Source organism: Chelonia mydas, chromosome 9 (assembly GCF_015237465.2).
Source record: "Chelonia mydas isolate rCheMyd1 chromosome 9, rCheMyd1.pri.v2, whole genome shotgun sequence".
In the NCBI taxonomy this organism is placed as follows: Eukaryota; Metazoa; Chordata; order Testudines; family Cheloniidae; genus Chelonia; species Chelonia mydas.
The window spans coordinates 68,995,042-69,013,977 of record NC_057855.1 but is presented as its reverse complement, the minus strand read 5'-3'; the positions used below and the strand labels follow the sequence as shown (position 1 = coordinate 69,013,977).

The following is an 18,936-nucleotide window of genomic DNA, read 5'->3' as shown; positions in this document are numbered from 1 at the left end:
TGTTTCTGCCATGTTCTGAGTGGACCTCTTATAGGGGAAGAGATTAGGTATCTATCGTGTCTTATGTAGATCACAGAATCATAGAATATCAGGGTTGGAAGGGACCTCAGAAGGTCATCTAGTCCAACCCCTGCTCAAAGCAGGACCAATCCCCAATTTTTGCCCCAGATCCGTAGAGTGGCCCCCCTCAAGGATTAAACTCACAACCCTGGGTTTAGCAGACCAATGCTCAAACCACTGAGCTATCCCTTGCCCCCAAGGGATAAGATGCTAATTGTGATGGTGGGTTTTCTGACATGGACTTCAAATTATTGGGTATTGTACTCGGACCACTAATTCATTTAATATGCATCAACCAGCTCAAAGAGATACTCAGTAAACTGTTGTCAGGTGAAAACAAGATGTAACTCATATCCTCATCTCTCTTGTAAAAGCATTGTACTTTTTTTTAAAGGATCCCTTTATAAATGGACCTAGAATATGGAGTTTGGGTCCAGACATGATTTTTTCTGAAGTTCGTGGGTGTTTGGGTAGTTCAATGCTATCTCAAATAGGAACCTATTGAAAATAATAAAGATCTAATTTCTGGAATCTTTCCATGGGAGTTTGACCTTGTCTTGTGTATTGATTTTTTGTTAAATAACAATCTTATTAATTTCACACAACTTAATGAAACAAACAGTTAAAGTGTAGCATATACATTAAATAGTTTTGCTTCCACTTTGTCTTAAAAATCATTCTTTTGGAGCTTATGGGGATAACATGCTTAAGGGACAAAGATGTCTAGAATGGTAGGTGAATGAGATATAAATTCAGAGCTCAGAAAAGAGAGGGGAGGAGGAAATGAGCTAGTGGATAGAAGTGCATTAATATTTTTAACATCTCCTCTGAAGTCCCTCTAGCATGTAGTAATAATGGCCTTGAATAATTAATTTTTCCACTGTTCCTTATGCCATTGTTTGAAATTGATATGATTGGAGTCATAGCACCAGAAATATATCCTAATGACTATACTGTAGGCAATTTAAATGGCAAAAGATTGCAGAAAAGAAAAATAGAACCTCAAACATGTTCACTAGGAAATGAAATAACTGCACAGTACAGAGCTTTTGGGGACTGAAATGCAGCTCTGTGAGATGTTGTCTTCTGGCCTGGTATAATTTTGCTATTCATTTATAGGCTAGGATTCTAGTTAAAGCATGTACTGTGAGCTCAAATGTTTTTTGAACAATCATATGCCCAATAGGAGTCAACTTGGGAAATCCATGTAGCAGAAAGGGCTATTGTCATTGCCTCAGTCTTTTTAGTTTGTTTACACTATGCCCTCCTGGACCACTCCTCATTAGAAGGACACTTCCTTTGTGTCAGTGAGTTTTATGTTTTCCTCAAACAAAAGTGAGATCACATTGTAAATACAGTGATTATAATTAAAGTGACAGAACCTATAGATGGGGTTAACTCACTAGTCATTTCAGAAAATTCCTAAATAGGCTAACTCAGATGCTGTTTGGATCCTTCATCTTAACCCAGTGCTAACACAGCTCACTGGTGTTTGCTAAATCGGAGAACTGGAAACAATATGCTGGATTGGTTAAGGGACTGGTCAGTTAAATTGTCTGAACAGTCATCAGGACTAAATACAGATTTGCGCTATTTTAGAGCTTTTGTCTACATTTTGGTATCTGTTCAATGCAAGATGAATTCCAATGCAAGATTAATGAGATACGTGAAAGATTCATTTCAGTTTCAGCCATCATTGAGAAAAGGTGGGTGAGATAATATCTTTCATTGAACCAACTTCTGCTAGTGAGAGAGACAAGCATAATAATAATATGCTGGGACCTAGGTGGCTACAACAACACTGCAAAGAGCCATCATTGATGACATTCTAGAATATTAGCAGTCAAAGGAGAATTCAGACCTTGATACTGTTGACCAGAGGCCATGTGAAAAAGGCATACATCTGAACCAGGAGACCAAACATAATCTGCATTGCAGAGTATACTGCTTTGGACATCACCTTATATAGACTAATTCTAACCAAATCCACCTGCTGTCCTTGTGATAAAAAACATGGAATTGTCATGTGATTGTGCAGAGCTAGACAGCACTTGGTGAGTTTAATAGCTTGTCTAAATTTCCCCCAAATGTATCTGAAATCATGTGCACCACAATAACAGCTGCTGACCAGTTGGTGAATTCAGTTGTGATAAGCAATTTTTCCAGGCTACAAAGGATCTTATCACAGAGATATTGAATCTAGTGCTTGCCTGCATTGATCCAATAAAAAGTCAAGTCTACAAGCAGATGCATTTCAGAATGGATTTGGTGCAGCACTGCTCCAGGAAGAAAGATTTCTATATTACATACCAATGCTACTCATACCAACAGAGGAATATTGTGTAAAAAATAGAAAAGAAACTATAAGCACTTGCATTTGGCTGCAAGTGATTTCATCAGTATGTGTATGCTTGCCATGTTCAGGCTGAATCTGAACATAAACCGCTTTAATCAATTTTAAAGAAATCATGCTCTGCGGCATCCCCTAGATTACAGACAGTGATTCTCCATTTGAAGTGATAGAACATCCACATTGTGCATCATCTAGGAAAAGATATACTGTACCTCATGACACTCTGTCAAAGAAATCTGAGATACATGACACGCTGTCAACAAAATCCATCACTGATACCAATGGTAGCATTCATGAAGCCATGGACATGCGGGTTCACGTGGTACTGTAGAGTCCTCCCATAAGTAATCAGAAAATGACAGAAATAAAAGGGGAACTGAAAAGAATGAGAAGGGAGAAATGAAAGTTTTGAAAAAGGGTAGTTACGGTGGGTAGCCAGAGGACATTGGAGCCACAGAGATGAACTCTCACTCTTGGATGTCGTAATCTTTGAAGGGGAGAGAATAGTTATTCCATGTGCATTCTGTAAGACACAGTACACTAGCACTGGGCACATGGATATAGTCATACTCTTCTTGGTGGGCTTATCTGTATTAGCAAATTGACTAAGTTTATGGGAATGCAAAAGAACCAATGATGCCATTGAAAATCCCACAAAACTTTGCCATCCCCACTTGGCCATGGCTCATTCCAGTTTTGGAGCATGCTAACCCCTTGTCATAGGGAAGTTTGTGGTGTTTTTTAGCACCACAACCTTTCCCTTCCCCCTTGCATTTGACTCCAGCTGCTGTAACTCTGAATTGAATGCAGTGTGATATATCTGAGCCTGAGCCTGCCTAAGTCTGAGGTATTTCTGTGCCTGCTTAAGTCTGATGAGTCATCCTTGATCCAGAGCATGTAGTTAAGTCATCAGAGGCAATTATCTGCAGATCTTGTGATAGGCCCCACGCCATTCAGCCAGGGGTCAGCCAATCCATAGGTGATGATCCACCCAGATGATTCCCAAGATAGGTATATATGTCCCTAAGGAGAGCAGTCTCTCTGGTCTGTTCAATATCACTGCTTGTTCCTGTTGTAGCTATTTCCATACTAGGCTAGCTCATACTGCAGCTGCATCTGTTCCTGCCTCATCTGGCTGCTTGGAGGTGGACATATAGCCCATTAGCTATGTAATGGGATATTGGGGCTTAGACAGTCTGTTACTCTAAAACATCATCTCTATTAAACACTATGGGTATGTCTACACTGCAATTAAAAAAAAACAACCACCCTGTGGCACCAAGTCTCAGAGCCTGGATCAATTGACTTAGGTTCATGGGGCTTGGTCTGCAAAACTAAAAATTGCAGTGTAGACATTTGTGCTCAGGCAGGAGCCTAGGCTCTGAGATCCTCCCCTCTCATCCCTTACAGATCTTTTATTGCTGTGTAGACTTACCTTAAGAGTCTGATTTTTTCAGAGGTCCTAAGCACCTACAACTCCATATGAAGTTAGTGGGAACTGTGGATGGTAGGTTATAAAACATTGTTTCAGTGTAAAGACTTCAAATCGTTATTCTTTTCTGTGTTCCCTTAATCACAATCAATATGACCAATTCTTATATAGGTGATTGCTGCAGCATTCAATTGTATCAGTAGTGCTCTCCTATTTTGTGAAGGGAGATATAACAATGTGCTAATGACATTTGCATTGATCTTGTTAGTTTATTTACACTACGGTCCTTTAAAACCATTCCTGGCTAGGAAGAAAAACATTCTCTTTGTTAGTAGATGTTAGATTTGGAGGCAAAATAAGCATGCAGAAATAAGATGATCCTTCTGGTGTGTTTTCATGACACATATCATTACAACCCAGGCTCACAGTTTCCAGACTAGGCTAAAAAATAACTTTGGTCATTTCTCAGTTGACGGAAAAGCGAGCATCACAGAAATATGAACTGCAAGAAATCACACATGATGTAATTTGAGGAGACAATGAAAGACCCATTTTTAAAGAGATTGTACCTCCCAGAACTGCTTTTAAAAAACGGCCTGGTGTGGTTTTTCAGTTTTGTTGATACTATTTTCTTTTCTCTTTAAAGTAAAAGTGTGTGTGTGTGTGTGTTTAAAACTATTATTCAATAGTGAAGCCTCTTCATTTAAATCTAAAACCAGCCTTTTCTCCTGGGTTTGGAGTGGAACTTGGACATGACTTTAAGATAAAATAAAGGAAGAAAAATATGTATCTATTTGAAATTGTAATCTGGCTGTTTTTCACATTCTTTTAAGATTATTCACCGTTTAATTCTCACTTTTGAGAGCTAATATTCCATTTTCTTCACAAGTGCTCTGTGCAGTGCTTCAGTAAAGATAAAACCCATCATATTCTGAGAGAAAATGTTGTTTAATATGATTTTTAGAGCCTTTTTATGAAGGCAGAAGACACAAAGGACTCAGTTATAGATCTGATACTCAGATCTGTGCTATTCTCATCATCTCACTGTTATCAATGTCATGATGTCAGGGTGGCTCTAGGTTTTTTGCTGCCTCAAGCAAAAAAAATGCCCCCCCCCTTTTGTTTTGGCTTTTACACATGTTCGCACTTTGCAATTTTTTTTGTTTTGTTTTGACTGTTTAAAATAAAAAAAAAATGAAAACAGAGAATTTGTAGTTAGTGAAATAAAACAATTTCCTACTAGTGTACTCATTTAATTTTAACAAGATCACAGTTACAAACAATTTGGGTTCAACTATACACTGTAATGAAAAACGTTAGTGTCTTCTGGTGCGCCCAGTTTCTCATAGATTAAAAGAATTTGTATGAACTGATTTTTTCTGGTTTTTATACTTGCATAGTCTTTTAATAATTCAGTGAAATCTAAATTTTTTGCAGTGGCACTTTCAATTGAAATTAATGCAAGTCCAGACAAACGATTTTGAGACATGGTGGACCTCAAATAATTTGTTAGTAATTTCAGTTTTGAGAAACTGCACTCACCAGAAGCCACTGATACTGGTAATGTTAAAAGAATGCATAAATGTTATAGCAGTGTTTGGAGTGAGGTGCTCAGAGCTGTACATCCTGCCTGTGGGCCCCCAACCCGATCTCAAGCTCGGCCCCAACCTCGCAGAGGGGAGAGTAACCGACAGAGTGGCTGCGGGGGCGGGTCAGCTGCGGGGAGGGAGGCGGACCGGGGGAGCCCACCCAGCGCCAAGCCGCCCGGGGCAGCAGGTCCCTTACCAGCCGTGGGTCCTGCCCCGATCCCGGGCTCCCCTCGGCTCCAGCCCCTCTGCCACTTGTGACACTTGGGGCAGGGGCCGGCAGGTGGGGAGGAGCCGCATCGCCCCGCTCCCCGCGTGGTGGGGGGCCAGGGCATGGACCGCCCCCAGGCCAGGACCCCCCTGCTGAGCCCACCGCCCTGCCCCACGCAGGGGCTCATTGGTTGTCTGAGGAGGACTGGGGAAAAAAAGGGTGGCCGGAATGCCACCCCTGGAAATGTGCCGCCCCAAGCACGTGCTTGCTTTGCTGGTGCCTGGAGCCGGGCCTGCGTGATGTCATTTTCATAGAGAATAATAAAGCATTTTGAAGCTATTCATCCTACCATACTCTGTCGTAAGACTACAGTAGGCAGGGAGGACTGGCAATGGGATATGGAATCTTTCACCACTAGTTTGCCAGTATGAATCTAGCCCAGGTCAGTAGCACATGGAAGTCACTACTAGTTGGCTGTTCAGTGGCCTATGCACAATGAGTTGATGGTCTGAGTATAATTCCTGATGAAAGTGTTGTTTTGTTAACATCACAAAACCATTTTCTTGTTTGACACTGTGATGGCATATACAAACCCCACACTGGGCCCAGCTAGCTCCAGCCTACCAGACTTACCAAGCATGCTCCAACTAGAGAAGCAGATTAAAAGGAGCTCAGAAGTCCAGGCAAAGGGTGGTAGACAGACTGCAGAAGAGAGGAATCCTTCTCCAGGAAATCAGGCAGAAGAGTTAGCCTCAGAGGGGACCAAAGAGCAGGTAAAGCCCTCAATCAGAGCCTTCTTCATCCATCACCCCCTACAAGAACTACAAGTCCCGCAGGGACCTGCTTCTCTGGACTCCTTTGGTTGTAAGATGATTTCCTGTTTGGACAATGGGGCCATGCCCCAAACTGAAGGGATCGATAGATAGGAAGTAGCCCAGGTAAGCAATATAGACTTACTGCAGAGTGGACCCTACTGGTGTTGCCTCTCTCAGAGCCCTGGGCTGGGATCTACTGGAGATTGAGGGGCCAGGTGCCCTACTACACCCCCTGAAGGACCGAGGCCCAGATGTAGGTGGAAAGCTGAAGATCTCTGGCATAAGGCCAGAAACAGGTACCTTTACCACCTTGACTGAGACACAAAGGTCCAGAAATCGGGTGCTTCTAACCACTGGGCCACCCTGGTGCTATGAGCCCCCTATCACAGACACTAATTGTTGACAATCCCATTAATGATAACAACTGAATGAATCACAGAAGTGAATTTATCTCAAGTGGGTGGTCCCTTTAGGTCAGGATTGTGCCACTTTGGTGGCATGATGTGGGGAAGCCTACATAGCAGAGCTGTGCATTGAAGCAACACAAAAGTACACATTTTGCATAGTTCTACTGCAAGTCAATTAAGGGGACATGGTTTCCTCAGAAAGTTAATGGATCTTGACAAAACTTTCAACAATCCTGGTCTCATTTTTGAGATGCTCGTTCATTAGTTACTGGTTTCACTTGGATACTAATTTGCTTAAAGTTAATCATGTTTCTAAATTGGGGCATGAGTCTGTAATAAAATCTAAACCAGGTATATTTTATCAGCTCATAAGTTTCATTACAAACACTTCACACGCATCCACTGTGGGTGCGTGTACTGTACCTTCTTTGTGGTGAAATTAAGAACATTAGTTTCCAGGACTGCTGGATTGGTACCTTTCATAAGCTCTGTAGGAGGCTCCCATGCACTTCAGTTGGCTTTGTAAAAAAAAAAGAAAGAAAGAAAGAAAGAAAGAAATGTAACAATACAATAAAAATCTTCTGAGAAGTTCTGACCAACCATAGGTTTTGTGTTTTTCTTGGTGACCAGGTCAGCACACTCTCAGTGATAGCCTTCCACAGTCCTAGCAATGATTCTGTTTAATAGCTATACCAGTGACCTTCCCTGACAGACATTTATTTATGCTGATGAGATTGTTTTGATTACACAGGCATGGGATTTACCAGGGAACAAATCCTAACCAAGAACCTTAAAATCATGGATGAATATTCCTTATACCGGCAGCTAAAACTGAGCCCCGTTAAGACTGTCATGTCAGCATTTCATTGAAACAACTGAAAGGCTAGAGCAGAACTGCATGTGGATTTCTGTGGCCAACAGATAGGGCATGATACCACCCCAGAATATTTTGATGCGTGTGATGAGGTTCACAGACTCCACATGAAGGCTCAGAGATGTGTGGAACAGCATGAAGCCAAGAAGTCCTGCCCCATAGCAGTTGTGGAGCATGCTCCAAATGGAGGGCCTACTTAAAAGGGGATTCTGTTAGGCAAGTAGGAGGGTGAGTGAAGGAGAAACGGCAGGGAGGCTGTAGCTTCTGGAACAGAGGGATCTACAGGGAAAGGGCCTGGACTGTGGGTGTGGCCTGGGCCTGACCCCCTTTGTTCCCCCCTGACAATGGAGAGCAATTGGACGCTGAAAAGTGAGCTGGGATGCCTCAGTTGACTGTCTGAATTATTGAGTCCGTGTGAGCAACTCTCTGCAGAGAGGGAAACCAAGTGCTGAGACCACACCCCAAACTGAAGAGAGAACAAGAGAGGTAGGAAGACCTGTTGGGGAGGCTGGCCCAGAAGAGGCTGGCTTGTTGTAGCAGCTAGAGGGGACTGAGATGCCCCTTCCCCCTTGGGCCCTTGGCAGGACCAGTGGAGAAGAGGGCCTGGATCCCCCTAACTTTCCTCCCCATATCCAACTGATCAGGGAAACCCGGGAAGCACCGGTGGACAGTGGACTGCAGCTCAGCTGCCAGGCCCTCAGATGGCCCAGCGAGGCTGTTCCAAGTCTATAGGAGATCACTGAGCCACTGCCTGCCCACTGGGCCTGCAGACCCCAAGTGAACCCCGCTGCAGTGTGACATTAGACTGAAGCCTCACATTCTACCAATACCTGAAAAGTAATCATAATAAAATAAAGATGTGTGTAAATCACACCCAGAAACTGGTAGGAATGACCTGGGAGCTGATGGAAAAACTCTACAGACCTCTTTACTGGACCTTGTCCACTCTACCACCGAACACTGCTCACCTGTCTGGACACATAACTCTCGCACATCACTTGTCAATTCTCAGCTTAACACGGTCCTGTGCATTATTGCTGGTACAGTAAACTCACTGCAAAAACCATGGCTTCCCAGACTGTCGCATATTGACCTACCTCAAATTCGTCGCAACATGAGATTTCTTTGGGAGTTCCATGGTATTTGAGGGAACAAGGATCTTCCAATATGTGAAGACCTAAATAATATACTGAATTTCTGACTCAGATCCAGAAAACCTTTTTGGCATACAGCACAAAAGCTCAAAGACTTAGAGTTTTTCCCCAAATATGAATGGCGGGTAAGGTGGAATGACACCAATTTCCAAATAAACACCTAATTGAAGACCCAACCAAAGAACACAATGGCTTTTCACTCCCATGGGAAAATATGATCCACTTTGAATTGCATTCACTTATTACATGGCAAATGCACCTATTTTCTCCATAAATGGGAACTGAGACACAATCCCATTTGTGATTGCAGAAATGAACTTCAAACTTTGGAAAACCTCGTCAGTTGATGTCCTGAATGATTATCCTGGTGGAATTTCTGCCATCCGCCTGCATCACCTGAAGCAGTTGATTGGATTGCCAACCTAGACTTGGACATTTAACATTCTAAGACACACAGAAGAAGTGGGTTTTGGATTAAGAACTAGACATTTTTGTAAATTCAAATTTTGGACATGATCTTGCACTCTTCTATAGCAGTTTTACTACAACACAGAGTTATGCTTATGTAAAACAGGTGTCAAGGTGTGAAGAATCAGATCCTGAATGCAGAGGTGTTGAGGTACACAGTCATACGGGCTTGTAATTCAATCTGGATTTCATTCTGCAACCCTTACTCATTTTGAGTAGTGCTTACATGAGTCGTTCCACTGGCGCTAAGTAATTACTTTCTACCCATCCTCAATTCCCTTGCCCCATAGTTTCAATTGGATAAATCATTTCTCAATTCCATTCCCAAAATTACTTTAGTGCAGTGTTAGTGGTACAGAATTTCAGTGGTCTGAGGAGTGATCCCTATATTTAGTCTATAAAGCACATTGGGAATCTTTCAGGATGAAAGGTGCTGTATGCATAAAAGGTATTATTAGCAATAACCTCTGAAGTATTGTGTAATTTTATACAAAACTATGGCAATCACGCAAGAAAAAAATGTTAATCCACTTTTTCTTCCATTAACCACAGAAATAAATCTACAAAGTAAATAAAAAGCAGTTTGTTACATAAATTTTCCCATACTACGTTAAGTAAGAAGCTATTTATTTTACTAATGAGAGGATGTCTTGAAAATTCACTCATTAATTAATTTACCTTTCAGAAGTTTACTAATCTTTCAGATTAGATTAGTAAAGTTCAGATCTTTACTAACGATGAGTACCATAGCTATTAGCTTTCTCAAATTGCAAGCTGATTGCATGTAAATGAAAAGACCATTGACCATGGTTTGCCATGTTTCTTTTGTTTTAAGTTTACATCATGAAAAATGAAGAAACATCCTTTCCAGGAATGAGAGTGTGAACTAACTACTCTTTATTATTTATTGTTTGTATTACAGTGGTGTGTGGAGATCAGGGCCCCATTGTGTTTGCACTGTATAAACATATGAGAGAGGCAGTCCAAGCCCAAGAGCTTACACTCTAAAGGCTACATCTACACTAGGAGGCAGAGGTGTGACTCTCCTGCTTGTGTACACATCCTTGTGCTAGCTCCCACTGATCTTTTGCGAGTGTAAATAATAGTGTAGCACAGTTAGCAGCAGGGGCACAGCTTAGCCATGCAGAGTAGGTATCCACGGGGTTGAGGTGGGTTTGTACTTGGCACAGATAAGCCACGCCTTTGCTGCTGCCACTACCTATGTTACCATGGCTACACTGCTATTTATACACACACTAGCTTGGTGAGAACCCGTCGGAGTGTGTGTACGTGAGTGGGAGAATCACACCCCTACCTCCTAGTGTAGATGTAGCCTGATTGTCAGACAATAGAACACAGGTGGCTAAAAACAGACAAAGGGATCACAAAGAAACAGTGAAATGATGCTGGTCAGCATGAAAAACAAGTGGTCACAGGAAACCTGCTGCCTAACTTTTGTCAAGTTTTTTGTAAGCGTCGTAGCTGAAAAGAGTTTTAAGGAGGAATTTGAAGGATGATGAGGTGGCTTGGTGTAACGTAGGATTATTTATGAATATGTAGGTATCCTGTTTGCTAATAAAGGACCCAATTCTGCAGTCCTTGCTTACATTTTGACTAATTCATACTGCATTTTAAAAAACAACAAAAACATTTCTAATGTCTTTAGCTTCAGGTCCAATGCTCATTTAAGTCTATGTGAGCCTTTCCATTGGCATCAGTGGGTATTGGATCAGACCCTTAGTGCTGATCAAAGGAGTCTGTTTGGACTACCTGTCATCTTCACTGTGAAAAAGAGTTATAGAATTGGGACTTATATTAACAAAAGGATATGCATATAGCTTTGATCTATGTCACATTTCACTGCTTATGTCAGACCTTTATGCCCGGAAAGAATGCCCTGTTCACATGTATATAGTCAGCTCGTACTATTAAGAAGATGGTTAGTAAATGGCTACTAATTTGTGAGAGGAGAATTAATAAGAAGGGGCTTGATCTTACTCCCATTGAGATCAATGGTGAAACTTCCATTAACTTCAATGAAGCACGATCAAGCCCCGAGTGACTTTCTCCTCTTCTCATTAGTAAAAGAAACATTGTCAATCTCCTATTTAGCATATTATAAGTAACTTTGTATAACAAACTGCTTTCCATGTTCTTTTGTGGTTTTATTTCTGTGATTAATAGGAAAAAGAGGGTTAATTTTTTTTTGCTCAGGGTACACTTTTTCTAAAATCACACAATAGTGCAGCTGCTATGGCTAATAATACCTTTTATATATATAGCACCTTTCATCCCGAAAGATCCCCAAAGTGCTTCATAGTTTATAAGTATAGGCATTGCTTCTCACGCCACTGAAATAATGTACAAGTAATACTATACTAAAGTGGTTTTGTGTAAGTGAGCAAAGCATAATGCGTCCAACTGAAACTATGAGATGAAGGAATTTAGGTAGGGCAGATTGTGAGTACTTGGAATTTGTGCAGAATATTGTTACTAACATGCCTATTCATGTGAAAAGTGCCAGGTCACCTTTAAAAAAAAATTGCAAAATGATCAGCTTCTGGCTTTATATCTCAATGAAAAAAACAGTGTACTGCATGCCATCATTTCTTTGTTGCTGAGTATTTTATTGTTGTTGTGCAACTTTGGTTAGAGGAATCTGCTGTATAATTAAATGATTTTATTGCACTTACAATGGACTTTGTATTCAGTAGAACTGATTGAACAAAAATTCGCAACATGCTTTACTGATGACAGCATTTGTACATATTCAGAAAGAAATTAAGAGACTGATTCTGCAGGCACTTATTACTGGGTATAGTACTTGCACGCAACAGGGCTACTCATGGCAGTGAGTAGTTTGTCCTTTAAATGCTTGCAAGATTAGGTTCAAACTACATAGCACGTAACATATTCTACAAGCACCATATATGTAAATATGTTAGGACAAGTGTGAAGAGTGGCAAATTGGCCACATTTTGAGGTGAATGACTAAACACAGGGAAGTGAGAGGCTCAGACTGTAGAACTCGATTGTTTTATGGGAGCGAGTTTTAGGAGTCATGAGCCAAGGAGAAGTGAAACAATTCTTACTGGGATCGTTATGTATTAGGCCTTTGACAAATACCTACTAGTTTGAGTTCCCTTTTCATTTAAATTGCATTTAAGCCCATGTAAAAACTAGCAGAAAAAATATTAAAATTTGGAGATGATTCCTCTGTTAGCAAATGGCAAAATGTTTCAAGCTCTTACCTAAAGTACCCCCAGTGGACTTGGTCAGTGTTAAACTTTCCTATTTGACTGTTCGTGCACTTTGTAAACTTGTTTTTTAGGGGAAATGGATTGTGTGTGAAACATTTTTTTTTCTTTCTGTGAAAGTGCTCACAAGGATGAATGTAAAATTGTCTGAACTATTCTACTTTTTATGGAATAAACTATAAAAGAAAATAAAAGGGCACAATTAGGGTCCTGTGCTAGCCTAGGCAATTCATTTGTTGTCAATGGAACTATTTGCATGAGTAAGGACTACTTCAATGTGTATGGGTTTGTAGGATTGGGCCCTTAAACCACCAGCCTGACAAAACTGGAAATAGGGTTGAAAATGGCACAAAATATATCAAATTTGAGTCAATCTTAAGAAGATTGGAAGAGCAAATATTAAAATCAATTTTTCTAACTGTTTTATAACTGTAATCTCCTAATCCTATTTTAGGTAGCCTTGTTGACCATTTGTGTGTGTGTTAGGGGAGGATATCTAGCTAAGATTCACCAACCTTCCCTTCCCTGATTTTCAGTCTTGTATCCTACTCTGACAGATTGGTTTACCAGTATGTTAACTTCTGGGAAGTTATCCTGCAAGGTAGTGAGGGTATGTAAAGGGATAGATGTTATCCAGGGGATAGACAGGAATAAGATTCATTGGAAATAGACGTAATTTAAAAGGAGGGGATTAAAAAAAGGATGCAGCTACAAACTTCTTAAAGCTCTGATTAGGAGGCTGGAAATTGAAATCTAATGCACAAATCCTAAGACTTCATCCCAGGAGAGCAAATGTTCTGTCCTTTTTCTTGTTGGGAAGGAACACTATACAATGAATGAGAATATTCCAGATTTTGTGATTTCAGCTATAATTACAGAATATAAATATAAAAAAACATTTCATTCTTGTCTTAACAAGATTTTCCAAAAGAAAGAATGACAAAGATGGGGAGGGGGAAGGAGGAATGTTTTTCTGCATTAAATTTCTGGGCAAAAAGTGAGTATCTTCACTCTAGATGGAGCTTTTGGTTAGACAGGAAGGCAAAAAACAAAACAAAAACCCAATAATTTCTAAACCCATAATTCACCCTGGAGAGAATAGGAAGAGCTGTTGTCAGAAGAGCAGTTTTTTTTTGTTTCTTGTCTGTTTTGCTGGTTACAAATCAAAATGCCTGGAGGGTGGGTTTTTTATTTTTATATTTTTGCCTGTTTCTTCTGTTCACTTTTTGGAGAAGAATAAAATATAGCTGTTTTGCATATGTATGTTTTTTTAAAGAAATTTTACATGCTACAGAATTGAAAGACAAAGGCCTTTTCAATCATCCAGGCATTGAGGAGTACACAGGGGGTGCCCTTAACTTCACTACCAAATATGGTCCCTTTAATACTCTGGCCCCTAAATTTTCAAAGTGTTTTAGCTGTCTGACTCTCATTAAAGTCAATGGGAGGTCTGTGCTAACCCCCCACCATACATGTCTATGAAAGTGTGCCCCTGGCTTTTTCTTCCTGTAATCCATTTAGTATCAGGATGGACCCTGTAAGTACTGCATGTACTCTGATGTGGTGGATTTCTCAGTGCTGTTTGTCCATAAAACTGCACAAGGTCTACTTTTTAGGGTAGACTCAGGCACTGAAAGAATGCAATAGATAGTTATCCTCTGGATTTCAGTACTAATTATAAGGGGGAAGCTAGAGTCTGCAAGCGCTGAGCATGGAGGGGAAACCCTCTGAATGGCTTGTCCAGCTCCCTGGCAGGAAGGAAAGTCAGCTATCTCCATGGCAATATTCTCTCTTCCGCAGCACTTGTGGAGTTCTCACATGGGATTGGGACATAGAAGGAGGGTGAAGGTAGAGCTGAGGGATGCACCTTTACTCCCCCCCACCCCCAGTTGCCCCTGCCTGCCCCCCAAAGGCCTTGTGGCAATCAGGTAATCAAGCTAATACATCTGGAGCTGTGGAGGTGCCTCTTCTACTGAGAGGAGAATACTTTCAGGGGGAGCAGAGGTCAGGATGAGTCCCTGGTACCAGACTAAGGGTGGATGATTTTGGGAGCATGGACCTGATATGCAAGCAAAAGTTCACTCTCCAGGTGACTCTGGCTTCCAGAGTATTCCCTGGGATCTGTGGGATTGTGGGTCCCACACATCATTTCCTAAGTGACAACCTATCCCTCCCACCTCAACCAGTGTAACAGCGAGGAGGAAAATCTGTGAAAGAAACATTGCATATTTTTGTCTTGCCCTTAACTCCTTCCCACTGGAGAGCCAGCCAGGCCCATGGCTTGTAGTTACTGTACTGATTTGAAACATAGTATCTCAGAGAAAAAGTGGCTCTGAGTTTATTTTCTGTTATTTGTTTGCAACTGGATGCCTATACCATGATTTTTCTCTTCCCCCACAAAAAAAAGTGTGTGTGGGAGGAGAAAAAGTTTACCTCTACTTCCCCACTACAAAGGGGGAGAGAAGCCCAGCTGCCCCCTGTGGGCTGCGTTCAAGCTGTCAGTTTTAGAGAGAGGAGCAGACAGCTAGCCCCCAGTTATGGGAGGATGTAAATGGAAGAGCGGGTGCTTTATGTGGGGCCATCACACTAGGGAGACTCCCACTCACAGCCTGGACCTTCACAATGGAGGAGCTCTTTCCAGGGCCCAGAAGGCTGCAACAAAAGGCAGCATTTGGACCTCTAGAAGCGAATAATCTGATGGTGCTGTGGCCTATAGCTCCCCATTAAGGAGAGGCCACAGCCGCAGCGATCTATTATTCCAGTAAGACTGGGGCTTGTTGTTGGAAGCTCTGGTCCAGACAAACCCTAACCCACCGGGTATGCACAGGAATTTAATCTGTTCCTGTTCCAGAAATGCAGTTTCCCCTTCAGCAGCCAGCTCAGCTGTCCATCAGCTAATCATAATTTTGAGAGGTCCTTTTCACAAATGAATGGGAAATATAGACCTAAGGAATTAGCCTGTCCTTTCTGTAAATAGGTCATAACCACATACCACAATACATCAGAGCCAACTGTGTTCCTTCAGTGCTCTCTCACCTTTCCCCAAACCAGGCTAATAGTAATATGAAAATAGAGAATACAAGTCAGTAATGTGGCAGTCTAGGATACAGGGCCCCAATGGACAAGTGCCTAAGATACATTTGCACCGTTCACCAAACATACATGTCTTGTACCATCTGGGCAGAGTACTCCATAAATTCATTGTCGTCATCATTGAGGGACAAAACAGTTCTGTCTCACAACACACAAACGTATGCCCCAAACAGGACAGAATAACCCAAATTTAAGTCCTAACAAATAAGACCAGTTAATCAAACTGACTCAGCTATGATAGGCCCCAAATCTGCCTAATTTCAAATAAAATCCTGCCAACATCTCTATAAAGCACATGCAAGTCCAAGAAATGGACATGAACCCCAATAGTCCATCAATAGAATGGTGTCTCATCAACACTCATTACGTTCTGCGAACCAGTTATCCATTCTTAGAGGCACAATATGTTTTGTGCATGGCATGCCCTACAGTGCGCAAGTAGAACATACCTGGTTTTTGGACCAGGGATATGTCCAGCGAAGGATTGTTTCCATATTGAAAGCAAGAAAAGTAGCCATTTCTGTAGGGAAGTGACAGGATGCTTTTAACCAGACTTTTATCTAGTAGGTAGGTAGTAGCCAGTTAAGCAAAATAATTTGTGCTCCTAAGCAACACCCCCAATCCTAGATTCAGAAATTTCTAGTGAATTGTTTAGTGGATCTGGTTTCTACCTATTCCTCTGGTTTCTACCTATTCAATGGTGAAGGTTAATATTATCTGGAAGCAATGTGCTAATGCAAAATGCATTAGTGATAACATGAGTGATCTTGACCCTACCCATTGCCAAGGAATTGAAACAAATTGCTGATACATAATTTTACTTTCATTTTAAAGTGTAATCATGTGTTCTAAGTTGAAATAAGGCTAACACTCGGATATGTTCATTTCATATTTTACTGTTAGATTCTCTTGTCGGGGGCTTTTGGAAGTAAAAAATTATCGTGTGGCGGCACAGAAATACATTTTTAGATTAGATGTGACATACAGAATTTCCTAGCACTCTTCTGGTGCCATTTTCTGACTCTATTTGTGCAATGCATTGTACATTGTTTTTCTTGTGTTTTAATTGTTGCTACAGTATCAGTTCTTTAACATTGAGCTGTAGCATTTAGCTGCATTATAGATTTTTTTTTTTATGTACTGCAGTGCTTCTACCTAAGTAAATTGAAGTAGACATCTCATCAGCAGGGAGATCTTCACCTTTTCCTCCATGCTTTCAGTTCTCATTCCATATATCTAATTCTCAACACTGGTGCAAACCTGTTTCATTGCTAATAGCAGTGCCCTCTATTTCCCAGTGTTACCAGTTTATAGGAAAAGTTAATGCAGCATGTGATTACGATTTCTGAAATAAGTGATAGTCATAGCATTTTTGAAATATTTGCAGTTGTGTTAGCTCTCAGCATTTTCCCAAACTTGGAGTTGTAGATTTAACAGGAAGGGGACTTCAACTATATGTGTATTAATGTGGAACAATAAATAGAATGAGGGGGATCCACTGTGCCAGCCTTCCAGATGCATATGGATGGAGCATAGGTAATTACAGAACAGCATTGCCCATTTCTTTATGACTGTTTCATTTTTATATCTTATCAGTACAAGTTGCAATTCCTCAGAAGTTACCACAATACACATTAGTTGCAGGTCAGTATTAATAATTTGGAACTGTATCATTTAGCAAAAGAAACTCTTTGCTGTTTTCCAAGTTTTGACTGTGTGACTTCAGGAACTACTAGATGTCTCCCCTTGTTTCTTACACTCCCAATAGTAAATGTGAGGAGAGGTTTTCCCCTTCCTACAGGAACAGGAGCTATGCCAATCAAAACCTAGAAATACAATGCTCCTGGAAGAGCCAAGGTCTTGAATCAATAAAGTACTTAAACACATGCCTAACCTTAAGCATGTGAAGAATCCCAAGTCTTGCTCTTGTTCCTCTGAATTTCCATTTGAATATGACTGTTTTTTTCCAATGGTGATAAGAATGTATGGCCTCATTCTATTACAGTGGTGTAAATTAAGAGTAATGTAGCCCCAGTCAAATCAATGGAGTTATACAGGTAGGAAATTTGGCAAACCAGACTCTTAGAGCATTAAGTTTCTACTTCTGGGCAGGAAACTTCCTCAGATCTGTTCTTCTGAGAGAGGGAGGCTTTCTTCCCAAGCATCTCTATGGAATGGATGGGTGGATACTCATGGTTATTGATGGCTACAAAAAGATTGTGGCCTGGAATAGTGACAGAGAGAGAATTATACAGAAAAATAACCTTCAATTAAGTGGAGTGAGTAAATATTTGAGAAGATGTGAGATTAGTTTGCTTCTTAGCTCTAAAAGAACTCTTTTTAGCCAGTTGGGGGGAACACTTTCCCAGATTTCCAGCTGTCATTTGAAATAAGAACTGCAGGTGAAGGTTGTATCTTTCTTGAAATATTCTCTCATCAAAACAAGTCAATTTCTTGAATAAAACATAATCTATGAGATGATGAACAATAGAGATCATTGTTTTTACACAAGTTATTGATTTCTAAAAAAAAAAAACAACACCAACCACCTAAAAATGTAGCAGTTGATGCCCATGGAATAAAGCTGATAACCATGTGTTATTAATGTCAGCATTGAACAGAAGGATTCAGAGATTCGAAGTCTTGAGCACATGACATGGCACTTAGAAGGCTTAGAGTAAAAAGAACTGATTGTGGGAACTGAGGTAGGTACGCATTGGCTCGCACTGATCAGAAGTTAAACCACATTCAGGTCATACTGCTGACTGAGAGAAAGAGTATGTGTCACCAGCCATTTGCAAATACTATTAGTGGTCTTCTGCCATAAGAAACATTGGTTTGGCATAGTGTTTTGAACTTTTCCTTCTGAGGAGTTCAGTGCCACAAACTTTAGCTACAAACTTCTACATAATATTCCTGTATTCTTATGTTCAGCCCTTCATCCAATACTAGCCATGGGCCTTTCCGGGTAGATTGACAGCACTTTGAACTGCAGCTAACTAGTGCCTAAACAGAGACTCAAACTCATTTAATTTATAATCCAAGTCAAATCTGAACTCAGACATCCAGAGATAATGCTACTTAGCCCTCTGAATATGGTATTCAGCTTCATTTCTGCATCAATACCATGGTTTCTATGAATTAAGGGGTCCCAATCTTACTCCCACTGCATGTAATGGGAGTTTTGGTATTGACTTCAAAGGGAGCAGGTTAAGGCCTAAATTCA

General features: G+C 40.9%; 1 protein-coding gene across 4 annotated transcripts in view; it reads left to right on the top strand.

Annotated features, from left to right (window-relative positions):
* PCDH11X (protocadherin 11 X-linked) overlaps positions 1-18,936 on the top strand; it is a 985,888-nt gene that overhangs the window by 80,687 nt on the left and 886,265 nt on the right. The window lies entirely within an intron of this gene.